The following is a 20135-nucleotide window of genomic DNA, read 5'->3' as shown; positions in this document are numbered from 1 at the left end:
ATTTAACTTGCACCCTTGAGATGTAGATAGAGTGGTTAAAAGTATTCTGACTTAGCTTTAGGAGGAGGACTTCTAGGTAAAGATTGAAAAGGTTTGGGGAAAGCGGGCAACCTTGTCTAGTACCATTGACTATATATATAGGATGTGAGTTTGTTTTATTTATAAGCAGCGTGGTGGAGGCTTTATTGCATAAGACTCTAATCATAGCTATGAATTCTTTGGGGAGAGCGTAGCGTTTTAATACTTGGAACAAGAAATTTAAGTTAACTCGGTCAAAAGCATTTTGTGCATCTACTGATAATGCATATTTAAGGGAAGTGTCTTTAATCGTCATATTAGTTATTGCTTCTATTGTTAACGTGTTATCCCAAGGTTGTCTGTTTTTCATAAAGCCTAACTGCTCAGGGGATATGATAAAGGGTACTATTTTGACCAATCTGTGTGCCAATATTGTTGCTAGTATTTTCATGCCTATGTTAATTAATGTAAGTGGACGATAGTCGTTAAGATTTTGACCAGTTGTGTTAGGTTTTAATATGAAAATTGTTTTGGAATTATTTATGTATAGATCTGTGACTCCATGTTTTATTATGTAATTATATATTTTGAATAGAATTGGGACTAAGAACTTTGCAAAGGTTTTGTAAAATTCTGATGTGTAGCCATCTGGTCCTGGGGATTTCCCTAATTTCATTTTCTTGATGGCTAAAAATACTTCTTCAGTAGTTACAGGTTGTTTAAGAAGCTTAACTTGGGTATCATTGATTTGTGGGAAATGGAGATCGACTAAAAACATACTGGATGCTACTTGATCTTCCAGGAGGTGTGGGCCATATATTTCTCTGTATGCTTCTTCAAAGGTTTTTATAATATCCTTGTCCGAGTTTAGTATTTTATTGTTATATTTAATTTCTTTTATTTTGAAGGAGGGAGGTTTTATATTGATTATTCTGGCCAGGACCTTGGAGGGAGTTTGGGCCCATTCAGCATATCTATGCAATAATCTAAGTTGAATAAGAGAGAGGTGATTCATTTGTAGTTCTTGCAGTTGTTTTTGTATAGAAATGACTTGTTTCTCAAGGTCCGCAGATTGTTTTTGTTGCAATTTGTATTTCAATGTTTTTTAGCTTACTTTTTAGATTTTCAGTCTGGGATTTGGCTTGTTTTTTTTGAGTATTGATGTTTTTTGTATTAATATTCCTCTGAGTATTGCCTTGGCAGCTGCCCACTATATGTCAAATGGGATATTAGATTTATCTAAGTTACTGTAGGTCTGGTCGAGTAGTTCTGTTACTTCTTGAGAGATTTCCCCATTTTTTAAAAGATTGTGGTTCAGCGTCCAGTTTGTTGCCCGTTTCTCATTTGTGTTTGGTTTAGTTTCATTTATTTTTAGGTTGATTTTTGCATGATCAGACAAAGTCCTAGGGTCCGCCCAATATTTTATTTCGACCTTGTTGAAATTAGCTGATATAAGAAAAAAAATCTATTCGGGACCATGATTTGTAGGACGTTGAATAGAATGTGTATTTACTGGTATCATAGTGCTGTCTGAAGAGTTCGAAGGGGTCAAATAAATTGAAATCCTCCATTAACTCATTTATAAGATTGGTCAAATCCACAGGTTGTTTATTGTCTTTGTTCGTTCTGTCAAGTACAGATCTGTTAGTCATATTCCAGTCTCCACCTAATATATACAAGTAGTTTGGAAATTTTTCTAATATTGAGTAAATGTCATAAATAAAGGCGGTTTGTTGCATGCAGGGACCATAAACATTTAGAATAACAATATTTCTTGTGAAAGGTGAGAGGGAACATGTTAAGTAGCACCACCTGCCATTGGGATCAGTACCACTTGCTTTTATAATTCCTTTGAAAGAGTTTTTAACTACCATTTCTACCCCTTTAGATGCAGTATCATTTCCGGCTGCTAAAATCAATTTTGCCCATTTCTTATTTGCTTCCTTCTCCCATTGAGCTGTGGTCATGTGTGTTTCCTGAATAAGCGTTATTTCAGCTTCTGATTTATAAATTAGGTGCAAGATTAGTCTCTTTTTTTATTATTTTGGAGACCTTTAACGTTCCGTGATTCCAATAGTGTCATTTTGTCTTTACTGACAGTTTAATTTGGATGTTGTTGTAGTGGTTAAGACGTAAATCAGTTTCTTTATAAGAGTAGTAGTATTTTAGGTATACAGTATGTAAGCAATATCGAAGTGTTATCTTCGGTGTTAGTATTAACAAGTGACATCCTACCCCTTGCAGACTTCCCCCCGTCCGTATCCACAATCTACTATTTTCTGTAAGAGGCGTTATAAAACTATGTACACAACCATTTATAATACAAAGATCTCTTGTTATTCTAAGATCCATCAGATAAATAGCATAATATGACTTCCTTACCTGCATTAGTTTGTAGTTAATAATTAATGATATAGTAATTTTGTAAATTAGTTGAAATAGATTTTTAATTCTAATTGAAATATGTTGCTTAGACCAATTTCCTGGACAAATAACTTAAGGGCTTGAATTTAGTCTTTTAATATTTTCAATTAGATACCACAAGGAATTTATCTCTCGTAGTAAAAAGCTGGAGTCTATATTTGAGAATGTTTTTTCCCTCAAACAGCTTACCTATATTTTAGAACTTTTCTCTTAGTTTAGATTTAGCTTTTAATGACCCTCAGTGAAGTTTCCATATTCATATATGGGGAGATAGAGAATAATACAATGTTATATACTCATCTGATAACAAGACAATTTCTCTTTCCTCTGCTTTCATAAGTGCTCAAAAATTGTAACGTGCAACAAGATAAATCATTGCCTATTTAGTGTATAACCAGGTCATGATACTCGGTTCACTTAACTAGATTTATACATCTTAGTTCTTGAAGACGCAGATAATTATTATTACTGACCCATATTGTATGCAATATACTGTTAGTGCATTTGCTTATTCGGTGAGACCTCCTTTTCTTAGGAAGAAGTTTTTATTGACTTACCATTTGTCAGTCAGTCTCATACACCCCATAGTGGACATTAGCTTGCGCAGTGTCTCAAAAAGCCTTTTCATTATCTGCTTCAGCGTAAGAGTTCAGCTTTAGGTGGAGTTTCAGTACTTCTGCAACTCAGACTGTAGTTCAGTAAACTGTTTAATTATTTAAGTCTAAGATTCCACTAGTGCTTGTAAGCCAGATATAGGCTGACAGCTTTTGTGTGTTTAGAATTCTGTGTAAGATTTTTCATAAAATTATGTCTTGAGGCCTGTTTAATTATTCAACTTCATATTTTAGAAGTGTAGTAGGAGGTAAGGTTGTGTATGCTTTTAGGTATAATATAAGCAGTGTATTAGTTTAGTGCAATGCTAGAGATCACTTCATTTTATTCCCGCTATCTCCAAATTCTCTATTTATCAATTACACTAGAAATTGAAATTTTGGGTGGATTTTATTCCTTCCTTCTACCTCTTCCCCCCTCCCACCCCCCACCCCCCCCCCTTTAAACCATTTATAACAGAGCTTGGCTCTCTGACAGATTTTGATCCCTTCTCTCCAACAACGTCTCCCGAGTAAGCATGGGGGAGAGAGACAGACAACAGTCTTTAATATGTTATTTTGCTTGGATTGTAATGAAAGGAGACCTGGAATCTGTTAGCTGTGTAAATAATTAATCAGACCAGGACACTTTATGTTGTAAGATATTTGCTAGAGATTAACATGGAAGAGGTGTTGGAGCAAGGGCTTTGGTATCTGTTGTAAGAAGTAAATGAAACTCAGTCCAGAAATAGTGCATTTCCTTTACTCCTTCATTTTATTGCACTGAGATATTGATAGTCAGAGATATGAGTGATTGTGCCATGTGTTACGGTAATACAATGGAGCAGAAGTGTCAGGGATATAATGCAAGTACTGAGTTGATTTTAGTTCACTGGGACTTTCTATTAAAGAAGGAGAAATAATAGTACCCAATAGTCAATAGGTAATTTACTTTCATGTGTAAATCTTCTGTGTTTGCTAATGTAGATGTACATGAACAATTTTGAATTATTCCTTCCCTAATAACTCCTCTCTCTTCGTTTGATATTTGGTTATATAGTGTCTGAATGGTTGTCTAAAACTTGACTGATCTTAAGGGTTGCGAAGTGCCTCTTTTGCGTTTATGCTGTGGTTACACAGCAATAATTGATTGATCAGTGTAGCCTCTGGTGTTTGAGGCTGGAAAGCTTTAGCATCAGTGTAAAACTTAAAAAGCGCTATATTTGCGAAATTCATGAAGTTGAAGTTGGTTGGATTGTGTTAGTGCTAAACTATTACATCTGGGGCTTGGGAAGAGCTCCTTATCTTTATGAGCAATGGATATCTCAATAGTAGCGTCGATCATGCTGTGTCTGTGCGAGATACAGTTATCCCGGCAGAAATTTGAGAGTAGGCTCCGCCCATTGACCTTTCGTTACGTATTTGGGTCATCCAGGCAGTCTGGGTTGTGTCTCTGCTCATTCACGTTGGTTGAAATTCTGAGTTGTTTTTCGCTTTTCAGGAATCTGTGGAGCTTATTAGTTCAATTTTCTGGAGTTTGGGTCGATTACAGTCTATCGTAGCAGACACTGAGAGGATAGGAAAAAGAAGAGAAAAGGGGAAAAGAAGAGAGAAAGAAAAGAAAAAGAGTTGATTCTCTTTCGGACATGTCATGTGTGTTCTGTTTTGGAAGATCCTTAACTTGCTTTGTGGACTGAGACGACAATGTCTCCGATGTTAAGTAGGTGGCATCAGGTGAGTGCAACTTGTGTTACGTCGTTCGACCTCCAATACGCTTCGTGGATTGTTTATGAGACTATTTCATCCTGTTTCTCTCCATTCTCGCATCTCTCTTCCGGTTATCTTACAGATTAGTACCTCGCGGGCGGTACTGCGCAGCTTTGGGCGTGTCTGCTGTGATTGGCAGGTTTGATTGACATGCCGCAAGTTTTTACCTTGTTGTTTATCTTACAGACTATATAGATAAACCAACTTAAAACACGCTACGGAAGAACGTTTTAAAGTAAAAGTAACAGCGCGACCTTGTTGTTTATCTTAGATTATACAGATAAAGTATTTAAAAAATTGTTCGGGAGAACGTTTTAAAGTGAAGTAACATACCATAGTATGAAATGCCACCCATTTTATTGACACAAATCACATGTGACAAGCAATATATGTTATTTAGATAAAGCAATTTAAAACATTGTACGGAAGAACGTTACACCATAGTATCAAATGCAACCCATTTTATTGACACAAATCACATGACAATCATATGACAAGCAATATATGTTCCAAAAAAAGTGATCCAAAAATAAAAACTTAGATTTGACTTACATAAGCAGTGTCTATTGTCCATAACTACGGGCACCCAGCTCTTCCCGGTGCGCCTCCTGGTACTCTCTTATATGTTCCAGGAGGCACATAAACAAGTCATTGCTTTGTCTACCATACCTTTCACGCCAAATGAATTCATCCAGGTGGCTGTCCACCATATGTCTTAGTGTCCCGTTCATTTGCTTTAGCTGTTTTTTACAACGCGACCACATCCCCTCCACTGCGTTAGTGTGTGCACCTGTGTTAGGGTCTGCAAAATGTTTACTGTGATTCACAGTAAAGTGTGTATATTGCATTGATGACAGGTCAGAAATCCCCCTATATGCAGCCCATTCGTCAGATACAGTCACAGAACCAGGTAACACATGCTTCCTTATTATCGGGAGTAAAGTAGCCACGTCTTGTCGCTCAACAAATGTCAGGTAGCCACATCTACTAGAACAGTCATAGATACCAAAGACCCAATGGTCCATTTTGCCTAAAACTGATACCAGTCCACCAAAGTTGTCATGGGCCTACAGATTGGGAGCTTCCTACACCACCAGTACATAACTTTAAGGAGAGTATCGACAGGCAGACGGCTGTGATGGAAAAAAGTACCACAGAGCTTTCCAGCTCTGCTTCTACATTTCCTTCCTGTGCATCTCCAGGAGAAGGAAGCACGATGCCGCACCAAGGACGAACGAGACCCACAGAGATGGCAGCGTTTCTCCATTGGCACAATTCCTACAAACTGCAGGAATGTAATTGTGGATTTGGGCGAGGAGGTGATGCAGCGCAGTGATGAGTCGTCCATCCTATTCCTTTTGTTAAGCTCACAAAGCAGCAATGGCCGTAGATCAACATACAGGTAAGGTAAAGGTAATAGAAATCTATGTCAGTGAATTTATAGTTAGTGCAGGACAATGGGGGCAATTATTGCAGCTAGTGCAGGACAATGGGGGCGATTATTGCCATTATTGGCTAAATGCGTTACTTAACAGTTGCTGGGTTTGCATGTCAGGTGTTAAACTGCATGTGTGAATTTTACAGTTGCTCATCATTAACGAGAGTATAGGTGTGACAAGGCTTTTGGGTTACTTAACAGGTGCTGGGTTTGGATGTCAGGTGTTAAACTGCATGTGTAAATTTTACAGTTGCTCAACATTAACGACAGTATACATTACCGAGGCTTTTGAAGTCAGTGAATTTATAGCTAGTGCAGGATTATTGCCATTATTATTATTGCCGGTATATTTAGTTACTGTAGAACCCTACAATCATTCACTTCTAAAACACGATTAATAAATGAAATTAATTACGGAATTTGACTTTAATAGCAGTACGGGTGCTTGTGCATACACATACATTAACGAGGCTTTTGTACTGGTTCTGTAGTGTAGTAGAGTGTGTGTGGCTTTCACCACCCCTTATAATGTGACAGTTATACATATTTTGTTTTGTTGTTATTTGTGCATGAGGGGTGAGGAGATGTTTCTCCATTCCCTGTATCTTTTTGGCTGATTTTTGAGGTTGTTTAATTTGTTTCCTTTGAAGTTGTGCTTTTGGGAAGTTAACGCAGCATCATGACCCGGACGTGGTTTGAAGGGTCAGAGGGTGCAAGTTTAATGGTTGCATGTATTACAGGCCCAAGGGTGGAACTCTGAGACGATAAGTACAGTTTTTCCTTGTGCTGATCTTTGTCTCACTATTTACAGGTAGAAACGTGGTTTTGTGTAGCAGGCAGTCTTTTACAAACAAGAGTTATTTTAGGAGGGTTACCTTTAATCCATATTTGAGGGTACTTCTTTAAACGCATTCAAAAATGAGCTTCTTGAACAGATTTAACAGAATAGCTAACTGTTTTATGTTGAAAGCAAAGAGTCGCCGGGTATTTCATTTGGAATTTAATGTTTTTGTTTATCAGATACCTACAGAAAGGGGATAGAGCTTGTCTTGACTGTTTTATTTGGAGAGGTAAGTCTTGTGCTATTGAGATTTTGTAGCTATTCCAGGAAATAGATTTATTATTTTTTTTGCATTAAGAATTATTGATTGTGCATGGTCGGAGTTTAATAGCCTGACATAGACTTGTCTAGGAGTTTCAGAAGCTTGAGCTTTTCTTAACGCCCTGTGTATTCTCTCGATTGTTATCATTTTAGACAGGTCTTTATTGTCTATTACTAAGTCAATGATTTCTTTTGCGACTCCAGGGAGCTGTGATTGTTTGTATTTCTCAGGAATGCCTCTAATCAATATATTATTTCGTCTTGCTCTTGCTTCCAGATCAATGATTTTCCGATTCATTTCTGCAATGATGGTGTCTCTCTGCAGCTGCGTGTTGTAATTTTTGTATTTTCATTTCGTTGTTTGATGTTTTAGCTTCATTTTGCTCCATCCTTGCCATCATGTAGTTTAGAGTATTTCCAAAAGATGCTAGCTTTGTAGAAAAAGCTTGTATTTCTGTTTGAAGGGAAGAAGGGCCTCCTTGTAGTCTTCCATTGTGAATGGTTGGTCAGTTTTGACTTTTTGAGTTTGTTTGTTAGCTTCAGAGTGTAATTTGTTTGTTTTTTGTCTTTTGGAAGATGATTCCTTTTCCGGAGAGCTGATGAGAGAAAGTCTGGTCTTAGTAGTTTGAGATTCCATTTGTTCCATTTTGATTGGTTTTGTGTTTGTATTTATTTGTTTAGGTATCTTATTCCCAGTCTGGCAGGCCCAAGCACATGTATCCAGATTCACCAGTGTGCTACAGTTGTTCTTTGGAAAGAAAAAAAAGTGCAGATAAGTAGAGTTTGGAGTCTTTTTTATGATGTTTGGAATTTTTCCCTGGTCTATTTATGTAGTAGCAACAGTGATTTGATTAGATTGATATCTAGTTTTGGAGCAGGCAGAAGTATATGCTTCTCATCTGGCAGCTATCTTGAATCTCCAGAATTGCTGATTTTAACCTTGCAACTTCTTTCTTTTAACAAATGTTCTACCTAATTATATAATCACTAACATTATTTCTCCTCACAGTAGTCAATATATTTCAGCATGTGCCATGGAATCAAAAGCCTTGACCAAATCTAAATAAATAAACATCAACCAATACACCTTGATCCAAAGCCTCCTAAACTGATAGAAACTGATCAGTTTTGTTAAACATGACTAACCTTTCATGAGCCACGCTGATAGATGTGTTATCTTATATACGGTGCCTTGGTACATATTCAAAACATTTTCCAAATATACAGGTCAAGCTAATTGGATATAAATTATGTGCAGAAGTAACATTACTCTCCCTTTGGAATAGGTACAACAACTGCCTATTTCCAAAAATGTATCCAGTACTAAGAGATTTATGATACAGAAATTGCAGAAAATGTGTGATATAATCTATATTTTGTTTTAGGAAAAAAATACATTAAAGCCATCAGGATCAGCCCCAAGTAGTAGATTTAATAGTTGTAATAGCCTTTTGCATGATTTCAACATATATATTGAGACATGACTCTCTGCAGTAATATAAATGTTCTAACCTCCAGAACCCAGTTTATTAATTACTCCTGTGAAATTATCAACACCTATATTAAACGTTTGGTTTCAGTTATTGAAAGCCTGTTAAACTCCACAGCTTTCCCATAACTCCTAAAATATTTGAAGAGGAGAGCATTTTTATCGCATGCTGTGTGCTCTCAGTATCACTTCTCTAAAGCTTGACCTAGTCTTCTAGAATCAGATTTTATTAGTCATACTCTGATACTTTCTATAAACCTGCCAGAAATATTTTCTTCCTTTAGCTTGTCTATTTTTAATGTCATCCATGGACAATTACTTAAAAAACTTAAACCCACCAAATTAGCAGCAGACAACCTCCCAAGTGAATACCTACAAATCGCAGCTGATGCTCTGGCCTAACCAGTATCCATCTTGATTAACCGATCTCTGTCAGAAATGTTCCCACACTGTGGAAAGTATCGCATATAATTCCCCTCCACAAAGGCGGACCCTCCACAGAACTAACCATACCGCCCCATTGCTATTTTCTCTCCACTCTCCAAAATACTAGAGAGATGCATACACTCTCAGGTCTCAGACTACCTCCTTACTAACAACCTTCCTTCCAGTACTCAGCATGGTTTCCAGCCAGACCATAGCACCACCACTGCCTTACTCTCCTTTACTAACACTATCCTTCAGCATAAAAACAATGGCTATCTCTCCTCTCTACTTTCATAGACCTATCTAAAGCATTTGACATGGTCCCACACAAACAACTTATCTCTGTCCTCAATAACCTGTCCTTCTCACAATCAGTCACCAACTGGTTTCAGAGTTACCTGTCTGACCGCCAACAGTCCGTTGTATGGCAGAATGACATATCTCCTCAACTACCTGTCTCCATGGGGGTTCCCCAAGGATCCATCCTTGGACCCCTACTCTTCTCTGTTTTCACAAATAATCACACTCATACAATACACAGATGACTCGACCATCATCTGCTCAGCCCAGTCCCTACCCAAACTGCAAAAAGTCGCACAGGAAGCCTTTTCCTCTGTTGAAACTTGGTTATCCGATGCACAATGAATACTCAACCCAAACAAAACTAAACTACTCCTCTTCCAACCCACTAAACATACTCAAAACAACTCTCACTTTAACATCACAGCAAAAGACAACACCACTATATACCCAACTGAACACACCAAATTGCTAGGAGTGGGAATAGACAATAAACTAAAATTTGACTTTCACATGTCCATGACCATAAAAAAGTCCACAAAAAACTAGGAGCATTATACAGAAATAAACATCTTCTCACCAAAGCAGCAAAGATTTCAATAGCAAATTCCCACTTTATGCCTCTCCAATATGTACCATCCTAAGGCAATGCAATCTAAACAAGCTAGAGACCTGCTACAACAAAATTGTCAAATTTGCCACAGGGGCATCCTACCGTAGTCACCACTGTCTCTCACTTGCTGAACTGGGCTGGCATGAACTCCCTCACCTCCTTCAATGGTATCAACTGTCACTCGCCCACAAACTAGTAAAACATCCACTAAATGTCCCATCCCTCCAGAATCTACTCCAATTCTATCGCACCACCAGACCACTAAGATCCAGCAACAAAAATCACTTGCAGATCACTAAAGCCAATAACTCTGCTGGTGAAGCACTATTCTCTTGCACCATAGCCAAATTATGGAACTCCCTCCCACCCACAATTATCTCCGTACCATCATGCACCCACTTCAAAACTTTACTAAAAGCGCACCTAAAAACATGCTGGCTATGCCCTTGCAACTCCCACTCTAATATCAACCACCCCATCCAACTACTACCGTTCTTTCCACTCCACTAACTACCTTGATTATAGCAAGCTCAGATGCTCATAAGCCTAGTACTTATACAGCTGAGATGCTCATAAGCCTAGTACTTATACAGCAGGAACTTCTTATTTTAACATTTGTTAATGTCTGTTATGTACTTCACAGATAAAGATTCTAGTTGTCTACTGATGTACTATGTTCTTCATCTGTAAATATGTTGTAAGTAATTGCTATGTAAATTGTTAATCGCTATGTAATCAAATGTAACTACTGTCTTTATTTTAACTGTGGAGATTTTCTCCTCGGGCCTCCGCTGAAAATGGACCTACGTCCAGTCGGACACAAATATAAATAAAAATAAATAAATTACTGTTTATCTGACTGAGACACATTTGGATTTTTTATCTACACTTGCTCACCTGATATCACTGGAAAATAGTTCCCATGAAAGACATAAATGACAATATCCTTCAAGTTCAGGTAGAATATCACAGTCCCCAGCAACGGAATCTTCCTTTGCCAATATTGCACCCAAAATATTACCCTTTCTTGCAGGTTTACACCATCTGTAAATATCTTTGTTCCTTGCTATATTTTATCACTGACCTCAAAACACTATTACTCACTCATATTGGGAGCATTTAAATCATCAGCTTTAATATCATAACCAGTTATAAACATATTATACAAAGCAGTGGTAACAGTTTGCTGCTCTTCCTTACTCTGATTTGGAAATCTGTAAAATAAAACAATGTTCTAGTCCTTTTTGATAATACAAGATTTAGTCACAATCATATCATGTTCCCAACCAGCTCCAAAAAGATATGCTCTCTCAATAATTTGGGATGTGGAGCTTCTGTGAATGTATTGCGCAAAAGGCAAAACAACAATGATAATCCAAGCTTCAGCTGTCTGAGCTTAAAATGTGCTCTGAATGGAGTGATACTTCTATGAGCCATTTGTCAGTGTTTTTTCTACAAACTGCCAGCCAGGTATCTATTTCAGCAGTGGTAATGAAAGTGAAGGAGCAAAATGGCCACTGTCACAAATTTTAACTTACTACTGTTATGCATAAACACAGCATGCTTCCTCACCCCTATCCTCAAAATACAGTCATCTGTGTGAAACTCTAGTATCAGACTGGTACAGAAGTTAAAAAAAAAATAATGTTTTTAACTTATTTACTGGGTTCCTCAGTCATAGACTACACTTAGTCTAAAACTGTCCCAGTTTAGTGGTACTTTTAGACATGCATATGAAGCATGCACCCTTGCAAAATACAGACACCTGTATATACATCTGATGTCTGAATATGAGAAAAGTGAAAAAAAATAATGACCACAGTAATGTATTCAAACTTATTACTTTGGGACAATAAAAAGCCCATCCTTCTGTGTATACATAAGTCAGATTGTGAGAAGTGTAAGAAAAGTTAAAGAAATAATTACATCACCAACTCCAACTCGAGCTACAGTGACCTTCTGTGCATACCTCTAAGATTTAATTTTGAGAAAATTAAAACAGTGACCTTCTGTGCATACCTCTAAGATTTAATTTTGAGAAAATTAAAAAAAAAAACAATTACACACATTATGTGGTGGTACATCAGCATAGAGGATAATGTTATCACCTCACAGCAAGAGATTCTGGTTTGATTCAAAACTGAGCTGTCTTCTGTGTGGAGTCCACATGACCTCCTTATGTTTGCATGGGTTTTCTCTGGGTGCTGTAGTTTCCTCACAGATTCCAAAGACATGCAATAGGTGGATTGGACACTCTAAATTGGGCATAGGTCTGAGTGTGCTTGTGTATGTGTGGTATGAAAGAACAACCATGGCAGAGCTAGCCACCAGGCAGTGAGAACCTTGGCTCTAGATGATTGTCACTACTGAAGTGATACATCGACCCATTGTACAAAAATGTGAAAAAGGGAATGTGGATGGATAGAAAGACCATACTGCCCCCTGCCCCCACAAAAACTATAGCAAACTGTATATACCACTTGTAGTTTGATTGTGAGGAAAGTTACAGAAATCGTAATCTCATTGTCACCAGCCCCAATAAAAGCTGTAGTGACCTTCTGTCTATATGTCTGAGGTTGGATTGTGAGGCAAATTAAAGAAATTATGACCACAATGTCCACGATAACTACAAAGTCCTTCTCCACACACCTCTGAGCTGGGACACTTTTAGACTTAGTGCTGTCTAGGACAGAGCGCCACAGTAAGCCTATGTAAAAATCCACTTATACAGTCTAGAATACAGGGCCATTAGGCCTCAAGAAACTGAGGGTCTAGAGGTTCTATGATGCATTTTATGTCTTATTTTTGAAAGATAATAACTTGCTAACTGTTTTTACTAATACCTAGAAGAGTTGTGCATGTTCTACCAATAATGTGGTTGTCCATAAATAAAAACACTGATATTATAAGTTTTCATACATGTACACCTATAGTGACATTGCATATGACAAGCAAGGAGTATCACAGGCCACACTGTATTTTGCAAACAGACATACTGACACTGCCCCTGACAAGCCAGATCTATCCCAAGATGCACACAATCGAACGTGTACACACACACACACACACACACACACACACACACACACACACTAAGATTATCTACAGGCAAACTGGAGAAATGCCAGTTCACCCATAGCATGACATTTTGGAAATTTGAGGAGACTAGCGCTCCTGGATAAACCAACTCAAAGGCAAGAAAGGCATGCATACTCCCATACAGAAGAAGTTACAGCCAAAAATTCAACCAGAAACATCAAGCCCCCAGACCACCTAAGATAGCCACTTACTGACGTATTGTGTATAATGCTGATGTCTGACTGTGATTGAATTTGAATTAAATTATAGCCAGTTTGTTATGCTTAAATGTATTGCAACACTTCTCTAAACATACACACATAAACCATAAACCATACAAATGATTTCAGCAACACAGATCCTACCACACTGGATCAATGAGTATTTAACATTAATCAAATAACAGCAAGGGTAAGCCACTTATACCCACGACTAGCCTAGATTTGATCATAACAGCAGAGTCTGTCATTTTCATCACAGGCAACCCCCATTTCCCACAGTTAGAGTCACATTGTTAGCTTTGTATATCTCGGCTATTTGATTGTGTAAAACATGATAATGACCAAAGTATTCAGTTTCATTTTTTCAGACACACTCTAACCACAATAATGCATTTCAACTTACTGCAAAAAATGCACTCCACTGCAAAGCTAAATTAATGATAGCTTATTTTAAACTGAGCAGGTGACAACAGACTCAGATAATTGTATCCATAGACAACTTCATCCTCCATCAAGCAACCTTGCTGTGTGCACCTCATATGTTTGGTTGTGATAAAATATAATGGCAACAGTAATTTATTTCATCTTTGTATCACACAAATAGTAACTTTAGTAAAGTAGTGCAACTTGCTTCACCCAAGTCACATTAGTCCTGCAAAGTAAGACTAACAAGTAAACAACAGCAGTCAGTCATTTTCATCCTCACACAGCTCTGTAATCAATAATTATAGATATTTTGCTTTGTGTCACCTCGGACAGATGGGTGTAATAAAATAAAAAAATAAAACAAGGGCCATGGCTGATTCTTTTAATGCTTTGTGTCTCATGTTTCCAATGTTTCTCAACTACTTCAATATTGCCATGTTTGTACAATCTCCAGTGCAACAGTCTTGCCACATTGTTATGCTTTTCAGTACACAGGCCCTCTACCATTAGTGTATCACACCCAGCAGCATGATTTATGACTGTTTCCAGTTCTGTTTTACAGAACCTGCATTTGTCTGTTTCTCCCACATCTTCAATGGACTTTGTAAACACATTGGTGCACATAGTCCACTATCCTGAGCTGCTAATGTTAACCTTTAATCTTTTGGTTTAAATTAACCTTTCTTTAACCATTATTGCTTCAGATCCTGACCAACATGAGGTTATTCCAGGAGTTTTCTGTACTTGCAACTATACTTATGCCTTTTCAACATTTCTTGTCATTTCATCTGATCCTTTTCCTTATAGTCTTTCTTTTATTTTTTGGCACATTCAGTTGCTGCCTGATTTTTGTCTACTTTTGGTTTGGTTTCCATTCCTGCTTGATACTAATATTCTTCAGCTACTGGGTCTCATGCACTGGGGAAAAAACAGGTCATGTGTATTATAGGACTGATGGCTAACATGCATGGGGAAGAAAGTCACAAAAAATATATTCTTGGCATGGATATATTTCAGAAAGGTGAGGCAAGATAGGCAATCTCTATCGGAAAGGAATGAGAAAAGCAATATCGCTTATGTACCTGACTTAAAGCGAAATCATAAAACTGGTCAGCAGATATTTAACACTGCTTTACACTGACTTTTGCTGTCTTTTTGGAAAATAAATGCTGCCCTGCTAAATCCTTTCAAATCTTGATACAGGCTATGTTTTGGGAAGCCTAGCTTGACTGTAGACATATGTAACTCATGAATGTTTCCTTCTAGAAAAGGAAAGAATACACTTTTTCTCTTCTATTATTTGTCTTCCAACAATGCCTACATCTTTGTCTGTGAAAGCAAATCAATGTTTAGCTTATAACTTTCCTGTTAAACAGCTTAGCTCTGAATTGTTCACATTTCCTTACACAAAGTAGGACATTTTCAGACTCTAGTCTGATTGACAGTTTTAATTATGAGCAATCACAGCTTGTTGTGAACAGGGGCAGCGAGGTGACTGAGAGGAATGAGTGTTTTTTCTTTTCAGATTAGCTGAAGCATTCTATGTTCTTTCAAGTTTTATTTGGCACGTAGCTGAGCAACCAGTTTCCTTATGCTGTTGTGCAGTGGGCCTTGCCCTGATGCAAAGGTTTCTGGTTCTTCATCTTTCCAGGTTGATATAGCATCCCTAAAAGTGTTTTTTAGTTGTAGTAGTGTTATAGCAACAGATTAAATTAACTGTCACCATCACTACAGGCAGTAGCCACAGTTTTAAAATAATTTATAAATAGCAAGAATATCTTTTGCATGCCACCATCTGCAAAAAAGCTTGCAATAATAACATGTGCAAGGTAGGTACTGTTTCAATACAAACAGACCAATTTGATTATCATACTGGTGGATGAAGTTTGAATTCTCAAGCTTCAACTTGCTGACAATTAGTGATTACTTGTTTGGAGGGAATTCCCTCTTTTTTGAGTTGTTGCCAACTGTGGATTTGGTATATGTGTCTTGCAAAAACACTTAAAAAGGTGTTTTTCAGCAAGATGTTTTCAGCGAATGCAGTTCGGCATTCCAAAATGATACAAAAATCACTGAACCCACAGACATTGCCAACATACTGGCAGACAGGTTCAGTGCAAACTTCACCCCCCTCCCTAAAGGAGAGATAACTATCCCAGCCGAGTGTAGCCTCCCGACATCTCAAATGGGCACGTGAAAGCTGCTCTCTAAAGCTAAAAACACAGCATCAATGGGACCGGATGGTGTCCCCGGCTGTGTGCTACACGAGCTAAATGAGGAATTAAACCCGCACATAAGGCAGCTGTTTAATCTCAGCCTTACCACAGGATACGTGCCCAAGGAGTGGCGTATGGCAACTGTGGTCCCCCTCCACAAAGGTGGCGCCCACGGACCCTGGTAATTACCGCCCCATAAGCTTAACAAGTCTAGTCTGCAAAGCTATGGAGAGGATCATAATGGAGCTCATAAACAAAGATATAAGGGACTTGCAGACATTGGACCCGACCCAGTTTGGCTTTGTCAAGGGAAGATCATGCCTTTTGAACTTGGTCGACTTCTTCGAAATAGTCACCAAGGCCATTGATGAGGGAAAGGCAGTCCATACAGCCTACCTTGACCTTGCAAAAGCAGCGACACAATACCCCACTCGGGTATTGTAGAAAAAGCTTAAATGTAAACCCATATGTCACAAGATGGGTTGCAAACTGGCTTAAGGACAGAACCCACAGGGTTAGAGTTGCTGGCGCTGTGTCAGACTCCAAGCCGGTCACAAGTGGTGTCCCACAGGGCTCGGTCCTTGGCCCCCTATTGTTTGGCATCTACTTCTCAGAAGTACAGGCCAACATGGGAGAACTTTGGCTGACAAAGTTTGCAGATGACTGCAAACTGGGCGCCATAGTGGAAAGTGCATCGGACACTGATATCCTTCAGAAGGGACTCACGGAAACAGATAGCTGGTGCCAGAGCCATGGCCTGAAGTTAAACGCCAAAAAATGTATAGTCATACCCTTCGGGAAAAACAAGGTAACCCCAAGCTACCATATAGGTGGCAATCCACTAAGCACAGAAGAGGTTATCAGGGACCTGGGGACCCAGGTTGACAGTGGCCTTTCTTTGACACTCACATTGCTAAAGTGGTTAGAAAGACCTTCTACATTGCCCACCTGATCATGAAGGGATTCACATCCAGATCTAGTGAGGTCATTGTTCTCCTGTACTCTTCACTTATCAGACCAATGATCGAGTACAATGCCCCATTCGGGATGTATCTCACCCGACATCTGCAGCAATTGGAGAGACCCCAAAAGTTCCTCACCAAAAGGATAAAGGGACTCCAATATCTGTCATATGCTGCCAGATTGAAGAAACTCCAGCTCTATTCAGTCGCATACCTGCTCAGAGGTGACATGTGCCTGACATACAAGGCCATGTCCAACCCGGAATTAATGGACATGCTCCACCTCAAAAATCCAAATCCACCAAAACCACTAGAGAAAGCGACTTAAACCTTAGCACGGATATAAATAGGACGTGCTGGAGGGATAGATTTATCACTCAGAGACTCCCTATGCTGTGGAATAAAATCCCGGTCCATGTGAGGCAGAGCACCTCGCTGACTCTGTTCAAGAGAAATCTAGACCTGTGGATGGGAGATCGAGGGTTTACCCCGGGAATCATCTCTGGGTCACTGCTGGACAGAGGCACAACAAACTAATGGGCACAGTATTTTTTCATATAAGGGGTGGCGTAAGCCACAATAATTTGGGCTAGGCTTATAAATGCCTTAGGGCAGATAGCCTAGTATAAACCTATGAACCTATGAACCTATAATCCTCAGTGCATTTGCATTTCTCTACTCAAGGTGGCAGCAACCAATTTATTAGTAAAAAAAAAAAAAAAAACTTTATACAAGCTTAACAAATGTACTGTGGATATATAGGCAAACACATACCTATGCTCACTTACAACAAGCCAGCAGTATGCCAAATATTTGATGAAGAAACATTTGGCAGTTTAATATTTAAATTGGGAGAAAAGGTACATTTTGAAAGTATTGGTGAATTTTCCACAAAGGGGGCTTTGCATGTTTCACTGCTGAATCTTAGCTTAGGCTGTTTCTGAAATATCAGCCTCAGATGTTGTAAATGGAGCATCTGCAGTCCTATTCTCATACAAGGGAGGAGTTTATTTGTTTATTTATTTTTATTTTTTTATTATTATTATCTGTAAGGCACACTATACCTGGAAGGAATCACTGAAGCACTGAGAGTTAAGGGTGCAGCTTAGAGGATCAAGATGCATGTGTCTGTGGAATACGTTTTACTTCCTTGTATTTTGATCTATACTCTTTTGCTTTGGCATAGATTGCAAAAGAGTAAAAATTCTGAAATATTATTATGGTACTGTACAATTGCAGTCTGATCCATTTCTTTAAAAAAACATTCACCAACTGCTTGGAATTTTCAAATTACTTAGTGTTACTAGCAGGCTGTGAATGTTATGAACAAGAATTTTCATAGCTCTCAGAGATTTACTGTAAGTTGAAATATGTCTGATGCTGCACTGCATTTCATGTGTGATTTGTAGTCTCTCTGCTACTTGCATCAGGTGTTCCTAAATTAAGGCATAAAGATGCTTTGTACACCTGTTCCTGACATAGAGGGACTCCTTCAATTCAGAACCTCAAGGGATTAAATTAAGATATGCTTACCTCTTTTATGACGTCATCAGATGGACCCACCAGATAACACAATCAAAAAGTAATTGGGCAGCTGCTCAGCATACAGTAGATACAAACATAAGTTTATTAAACCTAGTAAATATAGCTCAGCTGATCTAATTAAAGTAGAGACTACATATTTTAAAATCCTAAACCAACTTTACATGATGTGGGTATAATTACAACAAAATAAAGTTCTAAGAAAAGCTTTAAACATGATTTTTAATTTATATGTGTATAACATGTGTGTGTGTATGTGTGCAGATGCAAGTCTCTCTTCAATCTTACTTGGCATACTACACAATTTATCCTGCATCAGTAGCTTAATCTCACAATTATCACAGTGGACCAATTTCTTCCACTCTATATAGCAAGTCACAGCCAAGTCCTAGAGTGGCCTCACTGACAGTCACTGCTATCTGCAAAGATTTCAAGGCAAATGGGGGAATGGAAATAGAGTGCCAGGTCTTTCTTCCATATCACAAGTGCATGCATGCATTCATACATATATGGACAATTTAGAGTCCTCGGTACACCTAAAGCATGTCTTTAGAATGTGAGAGGAAACTAGAACATCAGGAAAAATCACACACAAACACATGGAGCATATTCAGAATCCACACAGAAGGTACCCCGGCCAAGTTATCTCACCACAATTCCTAAACTCCATAATAATCTCTACCCACATCCTAACTTCTCCACTTAGTCCTAGAAAAACAAACTTGAGCTTAATTGGTAAAGTCCACATTAACTTCCTCAGTGTATCATAATATGTTTGGCCACCTAAGAAACTTGGTCCTGTCACAATTCACTGAAGTACTGACCAGATCCAACTACCAAACTAACACTCACTCTCTTGTTGACCTAGTTATCACCAACAGGTCAGCTAAGGTCCACTCACTCCTAGTGCAGCTTCCTAATTAGAATGACCACTGCTCCATTATTTTTATCTGGTCTGGAAAAAAGTCAAAACTCTTAATTCTTCCTACCTGAAGAGTATATCTGATGATAACATTTATTCCCCCAATAATGACCTAATGGCCAAAAGCTGGACAGAGTTCTATGAAGCTCATAATCTTGATGTGGCCTGCTCTATAACATCTTACTACACCTACAAGATAATAATCCCTTCCAGTTTGCAGATCCATAAAGTCCTCCAGGGAACCAAGGATCACCAGGAGCTACCCTGCCTACTCAAACATAAGGATACAGCCTGGTCACGTCAGAAACAAATGCTACAAATATATAATATTTGGTTGAAATTCAAAAAACTGCTAGATAAACAGACTTTATATTTAAATAATTACAGCTATTATTTGATTTTCTCTCTTTCTTTTTAGAATTCTTATTGTATAGTAGATACCTTTATAAACAGTTTTTTTTATATATATATTTTTAGTTATGTAACTACTGATATTTCTAATGTTACATATTACTGTTTCAATGTTAAAATCTTCAATAAAAATGTTTCAGAAAAAAACAAATACTATCTCAAGAGGCCTGGCTTCAATATGTTGACCTAA

General features: G+C 38.1%; 1 protein-coding gene across 1 annotated transcript in view; it reads left to right on the top strand.

Annotated features, from left to right (window-relative positions):
* Window positions 1-4446: 4446 nt before the first annotated feature.
* WDR91 (WD repeat domain 91) overlaps window positions 4447-20135 on the top strand; it is a 1072555-nt gene continuing 1056866 nt past the window's right edge. Inside the window, exon 1 of the mRNA XM_044087550.1 lies at window positions 4447-4766. The gene's annotated coding sequence lies outside the window, so the exon portion shown is untranslated. The remainder of the gene's footprint in view (window positions 4767-20135) is intronic.

This window comes from Protopterus annectens, chromosome 11.part0 (genome assembly GCF_019279795.1).
Source record: "Protopterus annectens isolate FY-2018-M chromosome 11.part0, PAN1.0, whole genome shotgun sequence".
Classification (NCBI taxonomy): domain Eukaryota; kingdom Metazoa; phylum Chordata; order Ceratodontiformes; family Protopteridae; genus Protopterus; species Protopterus annectens.
The sequence above is the reverse complement of the archived record's forward strand: the minus strand, read 5'-3'. Positions and strand labels throughout refer to the sequence as shown.